Source organism: Lissotriton helveticus, chromosome 1_1, assembly GCF_964261635.1.
Source record: "Lissotriton helveticus chromosome 1_1, aLisHel1.1, whole genome shotgun sequence".
In the NCBI taxonomy this organism is placed as follows: Eukaryota; Metazoa; Chordata; class Amphibia; order Caudata; family Salamandridae; genus Lissotriton; species Lissotriton helveticus.
In genome coordinates, this window is record NC_136057.1 from 1,207,434,198 (window position 1) to 1,207,455,721 (window position 21,524).

The following is a 21,524-nucleotide window of genomic DNA, read 5'->3' on the forward strand; positions in this document are numbered from 1 at the left end:
GGAAGCTAGCATTCGTCATTGCTATCACTTCTGTTTGAAAAGTTAGCGAGCTGCAAGATTTCCCCGTTCCACATCACCCAAACCACTGATTTGACATTTTACTTCCCCCAACCTCAGTCAGTTGCTGAAAAGGCCTTACACATTTGTCAAATGACCCCTGATGTACTATATTGACTGTACTAAATGCTTTCGACAGGCAAAAGAAATAGTCATATGTTTTAACAAGCCTCACTGTGGGAAAGACATTGCCCAAGCAGGCCTGACTAGACTGATGTAAAATGTATTCTAGTTTGCTGTGCTAAAGCCAAACTCACGCTATACTTTGTGCCTAGGGCATATTCCGCTCTAAAACTGAGAGCCACAATGGCTTTAAAAAAATTATTAGCCATAAGTATAATACAATACAGAAAAAACGCGCACATGAGTAAATACCATTAATCAAATCCAAAAAGGGAACACAAGGGAGCACAAAGAATAAAACTTGCATTATACAGACAACAAATTAACTTAAAGATCTCTTAGTAAGCATAACTAATAGCAGTAACAAACACAAACAAAATAATGTAGGACACAAGATCTAGTTCCACTGAACACTGAACCACACCCGTTTAAATTTTTGCCAAGTATGTGGACCTCTATCTTTGGCAGGAGCCACTTTCATTTCATAGATTTCTCAGAGCAGGACCCAAAACTCGTTAATGCTAGGACATGTTTTTTAATCCAAGCACGAGCAATGCACAAACCGGCACGTACAATTAAAATAGATACAAGTAATCTCGTAAGACAACCTCGATCCTGTAATACCCCCATACCATTTCCTTCCCTGTCATCTGAATATCATGACCAACCAACTTTGAGAAAACATGATTAACTTCAAACCAAAATAAGCTCAACCCTGGACACGTAATAAACATATGTCGTAGATCAGCTGCATACACTTGGCACTTCAGGCTACATGTTTTGGGTAAAAGTGATTGATTTGCAGGCCATTTAGAAATAAGCTCAGGGGTATAGTACTCTTGAACACACACAGAATACCACAAAGAAATTGTTTGACCCAACAGACCCAATTGTTCATAGTGCATAGGTCCAGGTTCTGAGGGATACTGGGTTACCCCATTTCTTCACACTGGGTATAGTACAGCATAAATATAACCCTGCTAAATCTATAGTTGCCAAGGAATCCTGTACTTCCTCTTTAGTTATAACAGTTTGCAAAACCTGGCTTAGCTTTGCTGCAATCTGTATGCCATCATCACTAGCAGTAGCTAAAGGTTTCTGATATGCTTTACCAATAAGCATTCGGCCAGAAGTCTGAGAAAGTACAGATAGCATCTCAGAAGGACTGAGCATCTGTAATAGGCCCAGACCACGAGTAAAGTAATCCCTGATTTGCAGATACTAAAAAAAAGTATTCTGCGACAGCCCATTCTCTTCTTTCAAAGCGGCAAATGACCGAAACCCTTGTCCATCTTACAACTGGCCGAGATGTACTATACTCCTGCTTTGCCACCTTCTTCCGACACTGTCATGGAATATCTCGGATAATGTAGGATTTCCCCATAACATGGTATACACATGCAACTTTGGAAGAGAATATGCCTTAGAAATATCTTGCCATATCCTGACAGTGTCTCTAACTACCTTAAATCGAACTCTCTTATAGTTTTTGGGGTTTGTAGTTTTATATAGCAAAAACCCTGTATCAGGGCCGCATGACAGTTGATAAGAAGGCCCGATCATACCACTCTCGGATACCTTAAGCAGACTTTGAATTCGGCCAAAAAACGCAGCCCAAAAGTATAATTTAAAATCTGGGAGCATGAACTCGCCTTGTATATATGATAGCTTAGTATACCGTAGGGCTTTCCTTGCACGCCACGGGCTCCAGATAAAGCTACCTATAGCACTATCTAGGTGCTTAAAAAACGCCAGCGGTACCCTAAGTGGTATAGTACTAAATAGATACAAAAACTTCGGAAGAATATTCATTTCAACGCTGTTACACCTCCCCACTATGCTAAGGGGGAGCCAGTGCAAGCTACGCAAATTTGCAACCACCCTCTTTAACAATGGTTCATATTTGAGCATAATCACCTCATCTACTTGACTACTAATACAGACTCCTAAGTCCGTTGATGTTTGTGTTATCCCCGAAGCAGCCGGAGTTGTATCTGATTGACAATTCAAAATTGTCTGTGTTTTATTTAGGTTTAATTTGTAGCCTGAAAATGACCCAAAACGCTGGGCTTCTAATGTGATCTCGACTATAGCGTCTTCAGGTCTAGTTGAAAAAGCTGCTATATCATCTGTTTACGCAGTTAATTTAAGCTCTAACCCATTAAGTGATACTGGGGAATCCCAACATTATGCAGCAGATGCTGTACAAAAGGCTCAATATAAAGAGGAAACAGCAACGGGTATAAAGGGCACCCCTGTCGCATGCCCCTTTGAACTACAAAGGATGATGAAGAGAAGCCATTGGCCTTGACAGAAACTGTCGGATTGCTGTAAAGTTTCTGAATTGCCAAGATAAACCTCCGACCAAGACCAAGTGCTGTCATCATTAATGATAACGATCCCCAAACCACCCGGTCAAAGGCCTTCTCGGCATCCAGCATCAACATCCCAGCACGCTGATTTAGTTGGCCAGAAACATCAAATGCAACAATAGCTGCATTAATGTGAGCCGCCGTGTCTCTGCCAGGGACAAAGCCATGCTGTTGCTCTGAAACTAAAACATGAATAACTGCAGCCAACCGAGACGCAATCATTTTTGAAAAAGGGACATTATGGCTTTCTTAAGTAATATCCCACTTGCAGACAAATGTAAATGTAAATGTAGTTGAGCTTATATAGCGCACAGCTACCCGCAGTGGGTTTCCGGGCGCTTGCTTAGGGAACCCTTCCTGGTATTCCCCTGTGAGATAGCAGGGTATCCACAAGGTGAAAGTCAGGCATCCCGCCGCGAGGGGCCGTTGTGGAGATTAAGCAAGCTATTGCCCAGAGTCGCAGAGTGTGAACCCGTGAGTCGAGGAGGCACCGGGGCGAGAATGATCGAGTCCGTGGAATTTTTAGCCCAAGACCCGCCGAGGCGGGGAATGGAACCCTGGTCCAGGACCGATCTCAGCTTCCGGGTCTGCTGCCTCTAACCCCTGAGCCACACTTCTCCACAAAAAATCTGCAACATGGTCTGGAATTCACACTTACACCATGTATTATTCCATGGACATTCAAGCCTGCGAAGAAGGGGAAAAAAAGGACACACTGCCTTTAATTTTGTTCCAAAAGTATTTTACCTCTGCTTGCAACCACCAGGTTAGGGAGAATGGCAGTGCTTCTCAGTTTTTGCTAAGACGTGTTTCTACAGCAGCACATGATGCAACCAGAAAAACGTACTTACTTTTAACAATCTGTTTGGAGCTTATAGTAGCGGAGATTCACTTGTGCCTTCCTACCTCCAAAGATGTGAGCTCACGGTATGATGTTTTTTTATTATTATTTCTACATTAGATCAGTATTTATAGACTGACCAGCTTCGTATCTGTATACTTACCCCCATCCAATATGGGAAAACCCCATCCTAAGGTGGATTCAGTGTCCTGGTGCATTGTGTGCATCAGGGAGGGATCACGAGTCATCTCCAAACTGAAACTTCTCCAATTCAGAGAAAAACAACTAGATGGCAGGAGTGTTCAAAACGTGAATTTACTGCAATCCAAGCAGCAAACCTATTGTTATATGTAACTAAGTTTTCCTTCTTCAGGGAAATCATTTGAAATTATAAGCAACCCTTCATGTTCTTCAGTGGAAAGAGTAGGGTGTTTATGACTCGCTTAACAGTATCCAATCCCTCTGTTAAAAAAAGAACTGTATCTCTGTTAAAAGAAAGAACTGGGATATCTGCTACTAACAGAGAATGATGGGATACAGATGGACTGATTATTTAAAATGACAGTGCCAGTTTTCTCGCTTTGTATGGTTGCTGCCTATATGGCTACCCTGCCATTGTTATGTCCTTCATTTGCATTAAAAATGGTTTCTAAAAGAGAATTTCTTTCTGGTAACCAATTATATCTGGTATATTTACCTATTAGATGGCTGTTGGATTTTAAAGCAAATGCATGGAATAGACCAATATAGCCTTTTAATAGGCTGCAATAATTTATTAAATGAGAAAAGCATTTTACAATGTCTATCTTTTTTAATGTGCTCCTTGATCCTGCATGCTGGCTGGATAGTTTAGTGCTTATGTTTTCAATGGGGGTTACCCTGAAGTAGAACTAGAACTAGTATCTATTCCTTGTAGCCTGCAAATGGAGCATTCTAATTGGCTGTCCAGCTCCCAACTATCTATCCAAAGTGCTGATTCAATTAAAGATAACTGGAGCATAGAGCGCAATGATGAAGAGTCTGTTCAAAGTTGTATATTTTTCAGTACTTTAAAATATGATAGACTTCTAGCCGCAGATTCCTTACCTTTAAATTTTCACAGGCATTAGACTGGATCCGTGATATTGAGCAGTACCCCTGTGTGTTGGTAGGCGGCGTTGGTCCGCTCTGCGTGACGTTGACTGTGCTGGAAGTGATGTATGTATATAGAAGTCACCCAGGCATGCTGACGTTAGTACTTTTCTTTCTGCGCCAGCCAGCTCTGATCTGGAAAAGAGCTACACCTCTGTCTTTTTTTGGACAAACTTTTTTCGACTTTTTGACAACTGTTTTTAAGGTATTACCTCCTAGTGTGTTGAGATGTCATCTTGTAAGACCGGTTTTAAGCCTTGCGGCGCATGACACCGGCTGATGTCTGTGACTGACCCCTCACCTCCTCTGTCTGTGGTGCCTGGAGCGCGACCATGACACCAATTTGAGCCCGGATTGCTGGGTTATTGCCTCGAAGGCTTTGAAAGAGTGGTCTCTGAAGCAGTTAGCGGCCGGCACGCGACTCTGCGCATATCGAGGTCCTGGTCGAGCGGACGATTCCGGGAACGTTCGCAGAGCCTGAAGTCCTCTTCGTCCCATTTTAAGTCCTCAAAACACTCAGTTAAGAAGCACAAGAAAAAGAGTAAGAAGTCGAAGTGCTCTTCGACTTCTCGTCTGTCGGCCGACAAGATGAGGGCACATCGGCACTCGAGGCATGGTTCTTTGGAGGCAGCGCATAGGCCAAATCCATGCCCCTCAACTTTTTGGGAGCCAAAGTGAATCCCACCCAACTCACTCAGAGTTTCATGTAGGAAGCTGGCTCTGTATATACTATACCAAAATTAGGTATAGTGTTTACAGAGTCCAGTGGAACGCCAAAGGTAGGCAGAGGTCAAAGTAGATAACATCTTACTCTATATTTGCGGTAGAGTGGGCGAGCAGTAAGGCTTTATCAGAGGGTAGTGTTAAGTATTTATTGTATACACTAAATCAGCAAATGATGGCACACACTCAAAGACTGAACTCAGACCAATTTGTTTTGTATACAAATATTATTTAGTTATTTTATTCCTAGAACCAAGCCAAGTCTGGTACAGGTAAGTGAAATAAATACTTTTCAAAACGTATACAGTGGTTTACAATTGAATGCAGGTTCAAATGCAGTTGATTGAAATACAGGTAAGTCAAAATTTCGTAATTACTTTTTAGTTACTTAACAGATTACTTTTTACGTTACTTTTCAGATTACTTTTAAAGTTACTTTTTTACTCAGTGTGATATGCCTACATATCACACGGACATTTCCTAGAGAAAAGATAAGAACATCAGTTTTTGTACAGTTGCAGTTTTTCAGGGTTTCATACAAATCAACACCACCCTTGGAACATTTTTCAAGGAAAAACAGTCAATGTATTCCTATGGAGATAAATGAAGTTATTGGTTAACAGGTAAGTACTTTGCTGTGGGAGTTAGTATTCTGAGGTTAGAACCAGGGTTCCCCCAGATTCAAGGATGCACTCTCAAAGCACCCTCAGCTGCACTAGGGCGGCCGGGTGCAGAGTGCTGAGGCCCATTGTTATCGAATGGGGGATAGGGAGCCTCTGTTCACAAGCAGGCCGCAAGGGTGTGGGAGCAAAGCTCCTGGTGTTAGGCTCAGGGCAAAGGGGGATCCGAGTTAGCACAGAAAGTACACCCGCAGCAGTGCAGGGGTAGTGGGAGCAGGGTGCTGTTTTGGCGTTGGGTGCCCTGTGGTTTTCAATGGGGATTCTCAGGTTGCAAAAAAGACTGCAGGCTCGGGACGAAGATCTTCTGGAGGTGACCACCGGTTGGAGTGGTAAGTTGGGATGCCTGAGGATGCTGGAAACCGTCGGTTGGGCCACCCAAGGCCGTGGGACGTTGGGTGCAGGGGTGTCTTTAGGCGTCTGGTTTTCTTGCCAGCAACGTTCGTGGGGATCCTCCAGAAAGAGGCTGCAGGCTTCGCTTGGAGATTCGAGACAGGTCAGAGATCACCAGGTCTCAGGTCAGGATTACAGGGGAGACCTCCTCGTGGTGTTGGGCAACTTCAACTTGGTCTGGGAGTGTTGGGTGCAGAGTGGTGCAGACTCATGGATTTGGATGGAGCCAGAGTCTGTGGGTGAACAAATCCGGTGTTCACAGGAGACAAAGTCTTTCTTATGGAAGGCAGGGTAGGTCCTTTTGGTTCTTCAGGCTGCAGGACACACCAGGATTTTGCTGAAGCAACTTCAAGGTGGGGACAGTTCGGTATGGTTGAGGCCAAGTCAGTGGGCGTCCTCCTCTTCTTAGATTCAGCATGGCTCTTCGGTCCTTCTAATCTTCTTGGTCGGTTATTGTCTGAGGAGGCAAGGTTCAGGTGGCCCATAAATACTAGATTTAGGGGTGTTACAGGTAGGTAAAGGTTGGGACCAATGGGTCCCTTCCTTGGGGAGGGTACGCTCCCTATTATGCCACCCTCCAGTGGGAGGGAGGCAGAGGCCTCACTCTGGTTGGCTGGGTCACCCCATCTGCAAGATGGCGGGGACTGAGTGTTGTGCTTTACCTCGCCTTTCCCACCTGAGGGGTGGGGTTGCAAAGGTGGGCACACCTCCCTTCCTCACTTGGTTTTCGGTCTGATTCTTCCACCCAAAGTGGGGTCAGAACAGTGGGAGCCAGTTGCTGGAAGCAGCAAAAGGCCTGGGGACGCTCACAAGGGGGCGGTCTCTCTGTGGACCCTGCTGATCCTTGGGGAGGAGGCGTGAGACCTCGTCCCAGGATGTGCATTGTTTCAGACTCCCAAGAGCAGCAGGCTCTTGACCCAGGGTTCCAGAAACATGTCTGGTGGTGGCAGCTGGTGAGCAGCCACTCAGCCTGGACACTAGGTGTTAGAAATGGGATTTCTGGTTGGCTAAGGCTTGCACCAAAGTCAGGCAGAAACCACCATTCTAAGTCAGGGCAAGGAAGTCACCCGCCAAGATAACCCCTGCTCATCCTCTTGGTAGCTTGGCACGAGCAGTCAGGCTTATCTCAGAGGCGATGTGTAAAGCATTTGCGCACGCACCCACCAGCAACAACATCCAAGGCCCCCCACAAAAGGAACTCCACACAAGGTTATATAAAAATAGCCTTTGTATTATCAAAACACATCAGAATCATAATCACAGGATGTACATTGTGCCAACTGGCACGGGCAAGATTTATAAGGAATTATATGTACACAGGACAGGGCCACACGGACCTCTGTCAGGAATAAGCACTTGGTAAAACCAGAACATAGAACACGCAGAAGTTTCACACATGATGCATTGAAACACATTCAGAGGTATAGGCTAGAAGCTTACACATGAGGCATGAAACCCATTCAGACGTATAGGCTAGAAGCTTTGCACATGATGCATAAAAACACATTCAGAGGTGTCAGTGAAGACACATGACGCATAAAAACACATTCAGCGGTGTAGGGAAAACACATGACGTATAAAACCACATTCAGAGGTGTCAGTGAAGACACATGACGCGTAAAAACACATTCAGCGGTGTAGGGAAAACACATGACGTATAAAAACACATTCAGAGGTGTCAGTGAAGACACGTGACGCATAAAAACACTTTCAGCGGTGTAGGTAAAACACATGATGCATAAGAACACATTCAGCGTTGTAGAAAAGCAACTTTGTACATGATGCATAAAACACATTCAGAGGTACCAGAACACAGGGTGCGCAAAACATACAACACACAGTACATTTCCTAGCACCCTAAGAAGCACATAAACCAGCATTTAGCGCACAAATCACATTTAGGTCATAACTCACATCAAGGTCCAGGTTGCGCCACTGCGCCAGAACCTAAACGTAGCAGCTGCCCATTACTTGCTGGGCAGCTGGGGACAATAGCAAGGGGCCTAAACGCTGCAGCTGGCACTAAGTGCTGCGCAGCTGGGGAAGGCCAAGGTAGGGATAAAGGAGTGCGACTCACTCCTAAGTCCAGAAAACAAGTCCCCTAAAAAGGAAAGAACCTAAACGGTGCAGCTGCCCACTACTTGCTGGGCAGCTGGAAACTCAAAACTGCGACTGGGGCTCTCGCTAGCCCTCAGGTACAAAACTGCGCAAGTGTTGGAGCCCTCTAGGCTCTAGAACACAGATTGCGCAGAAGGTGAAGCCATCTAGGCTTTGAGAAGAATGCTGCACATTTCGGAGCCCACTAGGCTCTTTAAAAATAATGGGGCCTCGTTGGAGCCATCTAGGCTCGGGGACCATCATGCCGACTGGGGGGAGCGGCCCGCTGCCAACCAGGGCCGCTCTACCTCCCGTAGTGCCCCCCAACTATGTGGGCATAGGGAGGAGCCTCTCGTGGGCTCGAAATACAATGCTGCCCCCTAAGAGCCTCGGGGCTCTGACACAAAATGCCCCCTAGGACTGCAGAAACGGAGCCTAGGGGCTCTAAAACAAATGCCCCCTAGGAGCCTCTCAGGGACAGAGGAAGCGCGGAGGAGCGACCCGCGGGGGCACCTGCACTCACCGGCTGGTCGAGAGATGGCGTCTCCTCTCGGCGTCGGTAGGGGAAGCTCTCTCCCCCTTTGGCTTCCTACCGTCGGCTCTCCGTCACCGTGGCTCCCTCCTCGGCATGAGAGCCCCGCAACACTAATGTGGCGTTCTGCTGGCAGCCGCGGGGCTCTCCCTACTTCACGGGAGCCCCGGGCCACCGGGGGCTATCACTCGGCCACGCTGCTCTTCCTCTCTGGGCAGCGGGGCGGGCAGCCAATCGCGGGCAGCCAATCGCGGTGCAGCGGTGGGCGGGACTTCCTGAAGCAAGCGGAAGTCCCACCCCGCTCCAGGCACCCGGCGCCTGACTTCCTGTCTGTGGCCCGGACGCGGCGGTGATCTTTTCTCGTGGGCAAGAGGGGTAGGAACCCTCGTAATAAAAAAGTAAATAGCGGGGTGAGTACCCGCTTTGGGGGCACATCAAAACAAGGGTGGGCACCTGTAATAATACAAAAAATGCAAATAAAGACGCAAGGTGGGCACCTGCGCACTCGGGCCACACCAAGGGCAGGAGCGCTTCCCTCCGAGGGAAAACGACAGCGCTCTGCCCAGGGACGAAAAGATAAGGCGCTGGGGGCACAGGCATCACAAAAAGGCCCCAGAAAGGACCCCCACAGCAAGGAGGGTCCCAGCAGCAAGCAGGGCATTACAGGACAAGGCTTCTAGGGCAAGGGAAGAGTCCCCCAGTCATCCACAGGCCAGGCAGCAGGGGCCCCAGAAAGAAGTCCTCCAGTAATCCAGGGGCTGGGCAGGGCCCAGGGAGGCAAGCCTTCCCCTGGGCCCCAGCAGCAGCACGCCCCTGGTAGATTCGAGTTGGAAACAAGAACCTTTTACAAGAGGTCACAGCCTCTTTTTATACACAAAATTCCTTTGTCTAAGGGTGCAGGCAAGGGGCGACCCAGATACAACTGGTTCCTGAGCACTTTGTTTTACTCAGCCCCTCTCTATATTTACAGGATGGGTCCGGGACATCAGACACACCACAGGGGGTGGAGCCAGCAATGTGGGGGGAAAGCCCAGCCCTATTCAGGTCCCAGGTGCACTCCTCCTCAGCCATCAACATGCAGATCTCCCCTTCACCACCGGGGCAGACCCATCCAGACTCCAGGAGCCTGGCACACCAGCCAGCTCCAGCCAATCACAAGCCTGCACATTCACTGCACAGACAGGCCAACTTCTAGAAGTGGCACTTCCATACTAGACACAATTATGCCACACACATCATCGCGCAGCATTCAATCACACGAGTCCGCACATACCAAACTCGCACCTGCACTCCCCACGCTTCAGGAACTACCTAGGGACACATACATCCCCCATGCATTCCTATGGGAGGGCAGGCCAACCTTACCACACGCACGCACTTTACCCTGGGACACAGTGGTAAAGTGCGCAGAAACAAAAAATCACTAACACCAGGTCATAATTAAAAGCAAAAAGTTCAGGGGTGAACCTGCCAGAAGGGCCAAGTCCAACACAAGTGTTAGGTCGTTTTTCAGGGGGTATCTCTAAGATGCTCTCTGTGTGTATTTTTCATTAAATCCCACACTGATGCCAGTAATGTGTTTGATACCAAACTTCCCAGTATTCAGTGAAGCCATTGTGATGCTGTGGAGTTCGTAATGACAAACTCCCAGCACCAAATATTCTTTATGGCAATACTGCACTTACAATGTCTAAGAATTGGCTTAGACACTGTATGGGTACAGGGCTCATGCGCCTGTACCCTCGCCACTGGTATAGTGCACCCAGCTGGAGGGGTGGCTGACCTATGCCAGAGCAGTGGGCTTTAGGCATGGCACACAGGGATGTGTCCTGTGTCGACTCTTCACTTTTTTCTGCACCAAATTACGCAGCCTGCAATGGCAGTGTGTGTGTGTGTGTAAAGGTACAGGGCCTCTAAGGGTGGCACAATAAGTGCTGCCATCCTTATAGGCCTTTCCTGGCCACAGTGCCCTTGGTACCTGTGGTACCATTTACAAGGGACTAACCTGTGGCCAAAGAATGCCAATTGGGTTTTGTTTTTAATGCGATTTAGGGAAAGAACATAGGCCCTGGGTACCTGTTTGGCAGGAACCCAGGGCACACTCAGTCAAAGTACATCAGCAGTTTAGTGGGGGCAACCATGCAAAAGAGGGCACTTTCCTATATTTCATGAGGCCATGCTTCTTCTTTTTGGGCGTCCCGACCCTGTTGATGCTCCTTCAGGGCCCGCAGGGAGCCCCATCTGGTTCCGTGTCGGCAGGCCCCAGAGATCCATTCCTGTATCCAGACTGACGCCTGTTGTACTATCTCGATGCTGACGCGCCCACCGGCTGTGCCATCACCAATGCGATCCCCAACTCTGACACAGAGTCAGATGGGAATTGCCCAACTCCGACGCTGGCAGGAACCATGTTTCCTAGATCGGAGCCTGAGCCCTATTCCTATGGGATGGAACTTGGTTAGGAATGAGAGGGGTTGATGGACCTTGAAGAGTATCAGGCATACATAGAAGACCTTAATATGGACTGGAGTGAGGAACTTGGTGAAGCCAGTGGACTGGATACTTCTCCAGATATTGGTATGCTTTCTCCTCCTACCGTGGCTAAGGAGGAGAGAGGCTCATACGCAATGGTGGTGCGGAAGGCGGCTGAGGTTCTTGACCTTCAGTTGCCTTCGGTAGCAGTCAAGACCAACCTCTTGACAGAGGTACTGCAACCGGAATTCTCCTCATCGGAACCCCTACTTCTTTCAATGATGCCCTCACAGACATCCTGTTGGGAACCTGGTCCAAACACAACACAGGTGCTCCTGTGAATAGGATGACTGCCTGCTGCCATCGCCCCACGCCAGGGGACCCAAACTTCCTCACCCAACACCCTACCCCTTAGAGCTTGGTGATCTAAGCCTCGACTACCCTGGGTGCATTCCCTACTGCTCCCCCGGGCAGGGAATCCAAAAGACTGGACTCTTTGGAGAAGAAACTGTTTTCTTCTTCCAGCCTAGCATTGCAGTCTATGAACACCTCATGCCTACCGACCCACTACTCCCACACTCTGTGTGACACGGTTGCGCAAGTGCTGCCTCAGGTCCCCGGAGGAGGCCCATGCCGTACTCTGTCAGACTGTTGCCGACTGTAGAAATGCAGCTAAGTTCACAATTTGTTGTGGATTGGACATGACCGACTAACTGGGCAGAGCGGTTTAGTCAAATGCGGCAATGAGGCACCCAGCCTGGTTGAGGACAACTGACTTTTCAGGGAATGTCCAAGCTTCCCTTATGGACATGCCCTTTGATGGCACCCGCTCTCCTTGGAGACAAGGCAGTCTTGGCTCTGGAGTGTGTTATGGAGTTGCAGGCTACGGCCAGGACCATGGGCTTCTTAGCTGCCCCATGTCATCTCCAGTCTGCCTTTTGTGGCTACGGAAGGGGCTTCCAACCTCACCAGTACCCTGCCAGGCACTAAGCCAAGCATGCTACCCAGCCTCTGCGTGGACGATGATGCGCTGTCCACCTAACTTTTGGTATCACACAAAAGAGGGGGGGACCTAGGAGCTAATAAAGGTCCAGTGTCCATGCTCCTAATGCATACGTGTATACCAATGAAAGGACACAGTTCCTAAAGTAGGGTGCAAAAAGTCACCCAAACTTAAGGGTGCAAGAAAAGTCACCCATACATTTAAAAAGAAAAAAGTACAAAGGAAAGAAAGGTAAATCTTAGGTAAGGATACCCACTGGTGAGGGGAAAGAAACCTTTGTCCTCTGTTGCCCTCACACACCCCAAGGGATGTCATGCTTCATCATCGGGCAGTTGCTCCTCGTAGGGCCGGCGCTGCAATTCCCTACGGGCCCCCGAAGGGACACTTTGTCGGAGATCTTTTATAGGACTGCCGGATGGTGCATGGGGGTGTGCGGGGAGTGGGTTCAATGAGGGTAAAGAATAAAAGGAAGTGCGTGCAAAAATGAGATAAAAAGGGTCAACATGCAGCGGCATTGTGACTGTTGTACCCTAGGCAGTCCGAAAACCGCAGAAATAAAATTGCCCCAAAGGCACACTATGCCCGGGTGACAAAAGGTCATAGGTCGACATGTTTCGCGCTTGTCTCGCCCATATAGGGTCGTTTGCGCTTCTTCAGGACCAAAGTGATTCAAATAAGTGAAGTGCACGTGAATAATGTCTATAAAGTAAAATACCCTCTGTCTCAATCAGGGTGGAACAGCAATATGTTTACCCTCAATGTGGCAACGGCTGTATGTTGGAGACCACTCGTGATTGAATACCTAGAAAAGAAAAAACAAGATGAACCACAAAATTGGACACCAGTTCAACTTGATGCCACAAAATATGCCACAACTATGTGCATATTGGTTAAGTAACAAAGGAAAAAAGTAACCAAGCACACAAGCCCTGTCCATCACATTAATGGGGTCCTATCTTTTATAGGCGTGCTACTCTGTGGTTAACAGCCCCCTGCTGCCTGCTTGGATTCCCACCATGATGAAAGCTGGAAACGCACACGATTAGTAAAGCCCGGGGTTTGCTTACCTAGCCATGCTGAGGCAGTTCATAAAGATGCAAGCGTAATATACGCCCGCCGGTGGCCGGAGAGTTAATGCATGGACTGCCACCGCCGTGTATCACCCTTCAAAGCGTGTACCGGTAAATGATCTGCCGGCATTAGTTCAAGTAGGATAGAAGGGAACAGGGCGGCGTCCTTTTCCGGCTCCCGGTTCCCCGCCTGCCCATCGGATGTCTGAGCCACAGCGCATGCGCTGTAACAGTGGCGAAGTGCGCACGTGCAGACATCGGGACCACTAATCCCCTTGCCATGCGCGTTTAACATTCCAGATCGCTTAGCGCTAATGATGAATAATTATCTATAGTTATCTCCTCCACACCTCTCCATCACTTGAAAAGTTGGTCAAAAAAGGGGGGGGGAGCGTGTTTACACACTGTAATACTAGTGTGGGGGGTGCCAAATATAAATACAAGGTGCTAACGTTCAGCACTAGTAAATTATACATATGCAACTGTTCAGAGTTGAGGACTCCCTGTGTCGATGTGACTGGTGCTCGTGTGCCTGGGAGAAAATTAAGGGAAATTATAGAATAGTAAGGTCCCTCGGCTGAACCGCCGTACAACATCTATCACACAAAAGAGGGGGGGACCTAGGAGCTAATAAAGGTCCAGTGTCCATGCTCCTAATGCATACGTGTATACCAATGAAAGGACACAGTTCCTAAAGTAGGGTGCAAAAAGTCACCCAAACTTAAGGGTGCAAGAAAAGTCACCCATACATTTAAAAAGAAAAAAGAAAAAAGTACAAAGGAAAGAAAGGTAAATCTTAGGTAAGGATACCCACTGATGAGGGGAAAGAAACCTTTGTCCTCTGTTGCCCTCACACACCCCAAGGGATGTCATGCTTCATCATCGGGCAGTTGCTCCTCGTAGGGCCGGCGCTGCAATTCCCTACGGGCCCCCGAAGGGACACTTTGTCGGAGATCTTTTATAGGACTGCCGGATGGTGCATGGGGGTGTGCGGGGAGTGGGTTCAATGAGGGTAAAGAATAAAAGGAAGTGCGTGCAAAAATGAGATAAAAAGGGTCAACATGCAGCGGCATTGTGACTGTTGTACCCTAGGCAGTCCGAAAACCGCAGAAATAAAATTGCCCCAAAGGCACACTATGCCCGGGTGACAAAAGGTCATAGGTCGACATGTTTCGCGCTTGTCTCGCCCATATAGGGTCGTTTGCGCTTCTTCAGGACCAAAGTGATTCAAATAAGTGAAGTGCACGTGAATAATGTCTATAAAGTAAAATACCCTCTGTCTCAATCACGGTGGAACAGCAATATGTTTACCCTCAATGTGGCAACGGCTGTATGTTGGAGACCACTCGTGATTGAATACCTAGAAAAGAAAAAACAAGATGAACCACAAAATTGGACACCAGTTCAACTTGATGCCACAAAATATGCCACAACTATGTGCATATTGGTTAAGTAACAAAGGAAAAAAGTAACCAAGCACACAAGCCCTGTCCATCACATTAATGGGGTCCTATCTTTTATAGGCGTGCTACTCTGTGGTTAACAGCCCCCTGCTGCCTGCTTGGATTCCCACCATGATGAAAGCTGGAAACGCACACGATTAGTAAAGCCCGGGGTTTGCTTACCTAGCCATGCTGAGGCAGTTCATAAAGATGCAAGCGTAATATACGCCCGCCGGTGGCCGGAGAGTTAATGCATGGACTGCCACCGCCGTGTATCACCCTTCAAAGCGTGTACCGGTAAATGATCTGCCGGCATTAGTTCAAGTAGGATAGAAGGGAACAGGGCGGCGTCCTTTTCCGGCTCCCGGTTCCCCGCCTGCCCATCGGATGTCTGAGCCACAGCGCATGCGCTGTAACAGTGGCGAAGTGCGCACGTGCAGACATCGGGACCACTAATCCCCTTGCCATGCGCGTTTAACATTCCAGATCGCTTAGCGCTAATGATGAATAATTATCTATAGTTATCTCCTCCACACCTCTCCCATCACTTGAAAAGTTGGTCAAAAAAGGGGGGGGGAGCGTGTTTACACACTGTAATACTAGTGTGGGGGGTGCCAAATATAAATACAAGGTGCTAACGTTCAGCACTAGTAAATTATACATATGCAACTGTTCAGAGTTGAGGACTCCCTGTGTCGATGTGACTGGTGCTCGTGTGCCTGGGAGAAAATTAAGGGAAATTATAGAATAGTAAGGTCCCCGCGGTTCAGCCGAGGGACCTTACTATTCTATAATTTCCCTTAATTTTCTCCCAGGCACACGAGCACCAGTCACATCGACACAGGGAGTCCTCAACTCTGAACAGTTGCATATGTATAATTTACTAGTGCTGAACGTTAGCACCTTGTATTTATATTTGGCACCCCCCACACTAGTATTACAGTGTGTAAACACGCTCCCCCCCCTTTTTTGACCAACTTTTCAAGTGATGGGAGAGGTGTGGAGGAGATAACTATAGATAATTATTCATCATTAGCGCTAAGCGATCTGGAATGTTAAACGCGCATGGCAAGGGGATTAGTGGTCCCGATGTCTGCACGTGCGCACTTCGCCACTGTTACAGCGCATGCGCTGTGGCTCAGACATCCGATGGGCAGGCGGGGAACCGGGAGCCGGAAAAGGACGCCGCCCTGTTCCCTTCTATCCTACTTGAACTAATGCCGGCAGATCATTTACCGGTACACGCTTTGAAGGGTGATACACGGTTGTGGCAGTCCATGCATTAACTCTCCGGCCACCGGCGGGCGTATATTACGCTTGCATCTTTATGAACTGCCTCAGCATGGCTAGGTAAGCAAACCCCGGGCTTTACTAATCGTGTGCGTTTCCAGCTTTCATCATGGTGGGAATCCAAGCAGGCAGCAGGGGGCTGTTAACCACAGAGTAGCACGCCTATAAAAGATAGGACCCCATTAATGTGATGGACAGGGCTTGTGTGCTTGGTTACTTTTTTCCTTTGTTACTTAACCAATATGCACATAGTTGTGGCATATTTTGTGGCATCAAGTTGAACTGGTGTCCAATTTTGTGGTTCATCTTGTTTTTTCTTTTCTAGGTATTCAATCACGAGTGGTCTCCAACATACAGCCGTTGCCACATTGAGGGTAAACATATTGCTGTTCCACCCTGATTGAGACAGAGGGTATTTTACTTTATAGACATTATTCACGTGCACTTCACTTATTTGAATCACTTTGGTCCTGAAGAAGCGCAAACGACCCTATATGGGCGAGACAAGCGCGAAACATGTCGACCTATGACCTTTTGTCACCCGGGCATAGTGTGCCTTTGGGGCAATTTTATTTCTGCGGTTTTCGGACTGCCTAGGGTACAACAGTCACAATGCCGCTGCATGTTGACCCTTTTTATCTCATTTTTGCACGCACTTCCTTTTATTCTTTACCCTCATTGAACCCACTCCCCGCACACCCCCATGCACCATCCGGCAGTCCTATAAAAGATCTCCGACAAAGTGTCCCTTCGGGGGCCCGTAGGGAATTGCAGCGCCGGCCCTACGAGGAGCAACTGCCCGATGATGAAGCATGACATCCCTTGGGGTGTGTGAGGGCAACAGAGGACAAAGGTTTCTTTCCCCTCACCAGTGGGTATCCTTACCTAAGATTTACCTTTCTTTCCTTTGTACTTTTTTCTTTTTTCTTTTTAAATGTATGGGTGACTTTTCTTGCACCCTTAAGTTTGGGTGACTTTTTGCACCCTACTTTAGGAACTGTGTCCTTTCATTGGTATACACCTAACTTTTGGGTCAGGTGCCAGCAGTCTTGTCTGTCTACCTCCCTCCCCCACCACGGCAGCTGCATCTTCCCTAATCTGCCCCTTTACCACCATGAAAAGAGAACAGATGATGTACGTAATGATGATCAAATCAAACCTTCACCCGCCAGTCACAGATCGGGGTTAAGTCCATCGTTTTTTTTTGTTCGCCATGCGATTCCAGTTTGAACTCCGCCATCTGCAAATCCGTCAACCCTGCTCCCAATGGGAACCGTCCAGTCAAAATGCCAGGCCTGCTAGGTATTCAACAATCATTACCAGTGTCTCCACATACGGATTAAATCATTTCTAGCCTAATATTGCCCATGCAGATAATTACAAGTTATATAAACTGTTCTGATCACTGCATATATAAATTGAAGTTATATTTTTCTCAGGTTATACCGTAATGTGTATCAATATGTGGTTCTATTTTGCACAATATCATCTGTCATGTATATTTGTTCATACATTGGAATTTGTCATGTATGAATTGTATTTATAAATATATATATATTTTTTCTATCTCGAAAAACAAAAAGACAATTAATAAAAACAAAATATTTTTGTATGTCAGTTGTGCATCATATTCTTGTGTGTCTAGAGTTTACATGCTTGCTTACAATTAATCAACACCAAAAGGGGGGGTTAGGCCCGATTGACAGGACCCAAGAAGGGAATTTGACAAAGACAGTAAAGCCTTTAGTCTGGAACAGGCTTTTCCCTATCTAAAGGAGGACTATTATACATCAGGGGAATCACGTAAAGCACTGGTAAACTATCAGGGGCGGTCACGAAACAGATTCACCACTTTTTCGTAACTTGGAAAAACGAGGCGAGAAACGCATCGGCTGACATAATCTATTCATGCCCTCAATTTAAATAAAGGCAGACATAATTTAGTTATGCCCTTCAATTTATAAATAAATTGTTTCCTTGAAATCAGGATTGAGTTCATCGTAGTACACATGCTCTTACAATAGTTGTTGTGTAGTTTGTGATATGTATATATATGTAATGTATGTAGCTTTTATGTGTTTCAATTTGTCGTACATTTTTTTACATGTTGTTGAGTATTAATTTACGTAAAAAATATTTATGTTGCACTTTGTCTAAGTATAATTATGTTTAAATACTGAATGTCAAATTGTTTTGTGTGTTTCTCTGAAAAAAGAGATTTTCCATAAAAGAATTCCGTTGAAAAAAGAATAAATAATGTATGGGGAAAATAAATAACCCAAACCGCCAAAAGCATATATTGTGGTTTCTTAAAAATTAAATAACTAGGACTCCAGGTACACTTAATTGAATTGCTTACAATTAATCAGCACTGTGCCCGGTGCAAAATATTTTTCAAAAAAGGTAATTTCCCTGTTAGGGTTTTATCCTTTTTTCAGGGGCCCGTTCGTTTCCCAGAGTAACTGGTCCTTCCCTTCACCAGAAACAAGCATCCTGGGGCTGGTCTCCGGGTATCACCCATCACCAGTCAGACTATCTTGAATGCTGTGGCATAGTGAGCACAGGACCCACACCTGGGCATACCCTTCCCACTTAGGTCGACAAATGCAAAAAGAACAGATGATGGAAGGAATGCCGAACAAATCAATTAACCCCCGTCACAAATCTGGGTTAAATCCATATTTTGTTTGCCAGCCTCGCCATTCCAGTTTGGACCCAGCTATACGCAAATCAGTCTTGACCCTGCTCCCCATGGGAGCAGCCAAGCCATCAGTCCATGTCTTGGCTGGACTAGAAACAAGCACAGGGCTCGAAAAATCATTAAAATGTTACTAGCCCTGGAAGTCTAGTAACTTGAATTATCTGCTCAACCTAACTGTAATGTACTTGACCCGTGACTGGTCTCAAATGGTGTGATTCTAGGCAAATATTCTGTCTTATGGAGCCGTCTTTTTCTTTATTATCACATAAAGAAGCACATTCAAATATGCAACTTCACTATTTCTGCTGTACAAAAAAATACCTTTTTATTTACTAGACTAAACGTGTGCTCCATGTATAATCAGAATCAAGCCCACATAAATGGTACACATGGCTTACCTCTTAGTTCACTAGTAGCATTGCTATCTGGGCAGGAGCAGGAATATTTCCCAGTTCATGTTTAAACACCCACTTTTCATAAATATATTACTAAAGCCCGATGTGTTAGTGCACTTTCATTTATGGATGGCTCACTTTCCATTGAAAATGGCCACAAAGCATCCCCACTAACATGCAGTTTTACTGATAAAAGTATATAGCACATAAACATGTATGGAGATTGGGTTTCCGCCAAAATAAATTACATTGGCACATCATCAAATAAATTGTTCTGATTATGATTGCAATATGCCAGCTTTCGAACGCCAAACATAATCTTGCTAGTGCTTGTTTTGGTTTGGGGTCATCCTGGTGCCCTTCACTAGCACAGAATGCAACTGCAGCATAAGTTGCATTTATGGTGTAAACGAAGTGACAAACTTTTCAGAAGATTGATAAATTGTAAAAAAGGAGAACACATCATAAAAAGTTCAAGACTACGATCCATTAAAATATTCTTTCAATTGAGCCGTCCCCAGAACTTTTTCGCCTCAGCCCACTCCGTTATCTATCCGTATTATCCTTGGTTTCATACAACAAAATGAGTTACTCTTCGATTATATGAGCTTTGTGCTCCCTATCCCTTTGAGGAAGCTTGCATTCACTGAATCACAGACTTGCCAACTTCAAACAAGAGGGGAAAACAGATACAAAGTAAATAAGCCCGGCCCGGGCACAGATGAGTGGTTTCAATGCAAACCAGACACCTCTCACCTGCACTGGGCTGTGGCTCACACTGCCTGGGGAACACAGCAAATAAGTCTCTCTGGCTGTACAGCTAAAAGCAAACTGAAGTGCCCAGAGAAATGCTGTTAGAGGGGAGCTTCAAAAAGCGTGACTTTACATTTTAGTGCGGTAATGCGGGAACCATCACTAAAATGAGCTACCCTAATCTGTGATGCATGGCACTTGGCAGGGCAGGGCAGCATCTGGATTGACTTACACGAAACACTAATTTGTAGAGGGTGGGGCACTTGCTTATCATGACAGGAAATCAACAGATCAACGGAAGCCTCACGCACACAAACTGTTGTGCTGCATAACTCAGCAAAGTCTTGCTGGGTGAATGAGGGGGCAGGGTAGCTCAAACTTTATTTACATGGCCTCAGTTAATTAACCCAGTTTTAAGCCCACCAGCCGCATCTAGGAGATCAAATTAATGCAGGACAACGCAAACCAACAGATTGTTATCTTTTTGTAAATCACCCCAGGCAGCAGCATATTTCATGGATTCCTAACGCTCCGTCCTGGTGGGGGAAAGCATACTGCATTTCTGTCTTTGAGCGGTTTTAGAAAGAAAGCAGGACTGCTTGCATGTCAGGAGGTGGGGGGCATCGGGCATGTTTATGGACTCGGAAAGTGTCACGGCAGCAGAAGGCAGGACTGGCCGCGAACAGCGTGTTACAGTCATGCCGTCTCACGGCCCAGAAATGGCCACAAGCCCAGTCCGTGAGTGAGCAGAGCGGGCGCTGGAAGCCATGGGTGGTAGATGGTGGGGGGAACAATGGTGGCACATGGATGATGCGACCGTAACGGCGCCCGCTTCAACAACATGAAGCACGCGTCCGTGCAGCTGAGAGTGGTGGAGGTGGGGGCTGGGCGAGGATATTGGGGGGCTAGGTGGGGAGCATATTTAAAAGTTAAAGCACGACGCCCATAAGGCGGGTGCTGAGCTGAGCTACTAAAAAGCTTTGCTGGAAACCACAAAGCGGTTTAAGAAAATAGTGCGGACAGACTATAATTAAAAGCTATGGGTAACAACACAAGTAAGAAGGCCAGTCCTCATGAAAGGTTACAAAAACAGACAGGGCGATACTAAGGAGGGACTAAGAACCTTATTCACGAATCAGAAGCCAGCACTTAAGAACGACAATGACACAACCTAATGACTAATATGGGCGGAGAGTGGGCGGGGCTTCAAGTACATACTCCAATACAGCATGGCTTGCAGAGCAGCGCATGCGCTGCTCAGGCTCGACATAACAGGGGCACTTACACTGACACCCCCATCCTCCCCACTCTGTGGACAGATTTCTAGGGACAGGGCAGATTCCTTTCAAAGCCCTAGTATGGACACAACAGTGCTGCTGGTCTTCATGGCTCTGCGCTTATGGCGTTGAAAGTTGTGAAAAGTAACTGACCTCAGCGTTCCTGGTTGGTGCC

General features: G+C 46.8%; 1 protein-coding gene across 2 annotated transcripts in view; it reads left to right on the top strand.

The window, feature by feature from the left end:
• The window catches only part of BRD1 (bromodomain containing 1), a 552,010-nt gene that overhangs the window by 528,204 nt on the left and 2,282 nt on the right, over window positions 1-21,524 (top strand). The gene's annotated exons all lie outside the window — the stretch shown is intronic.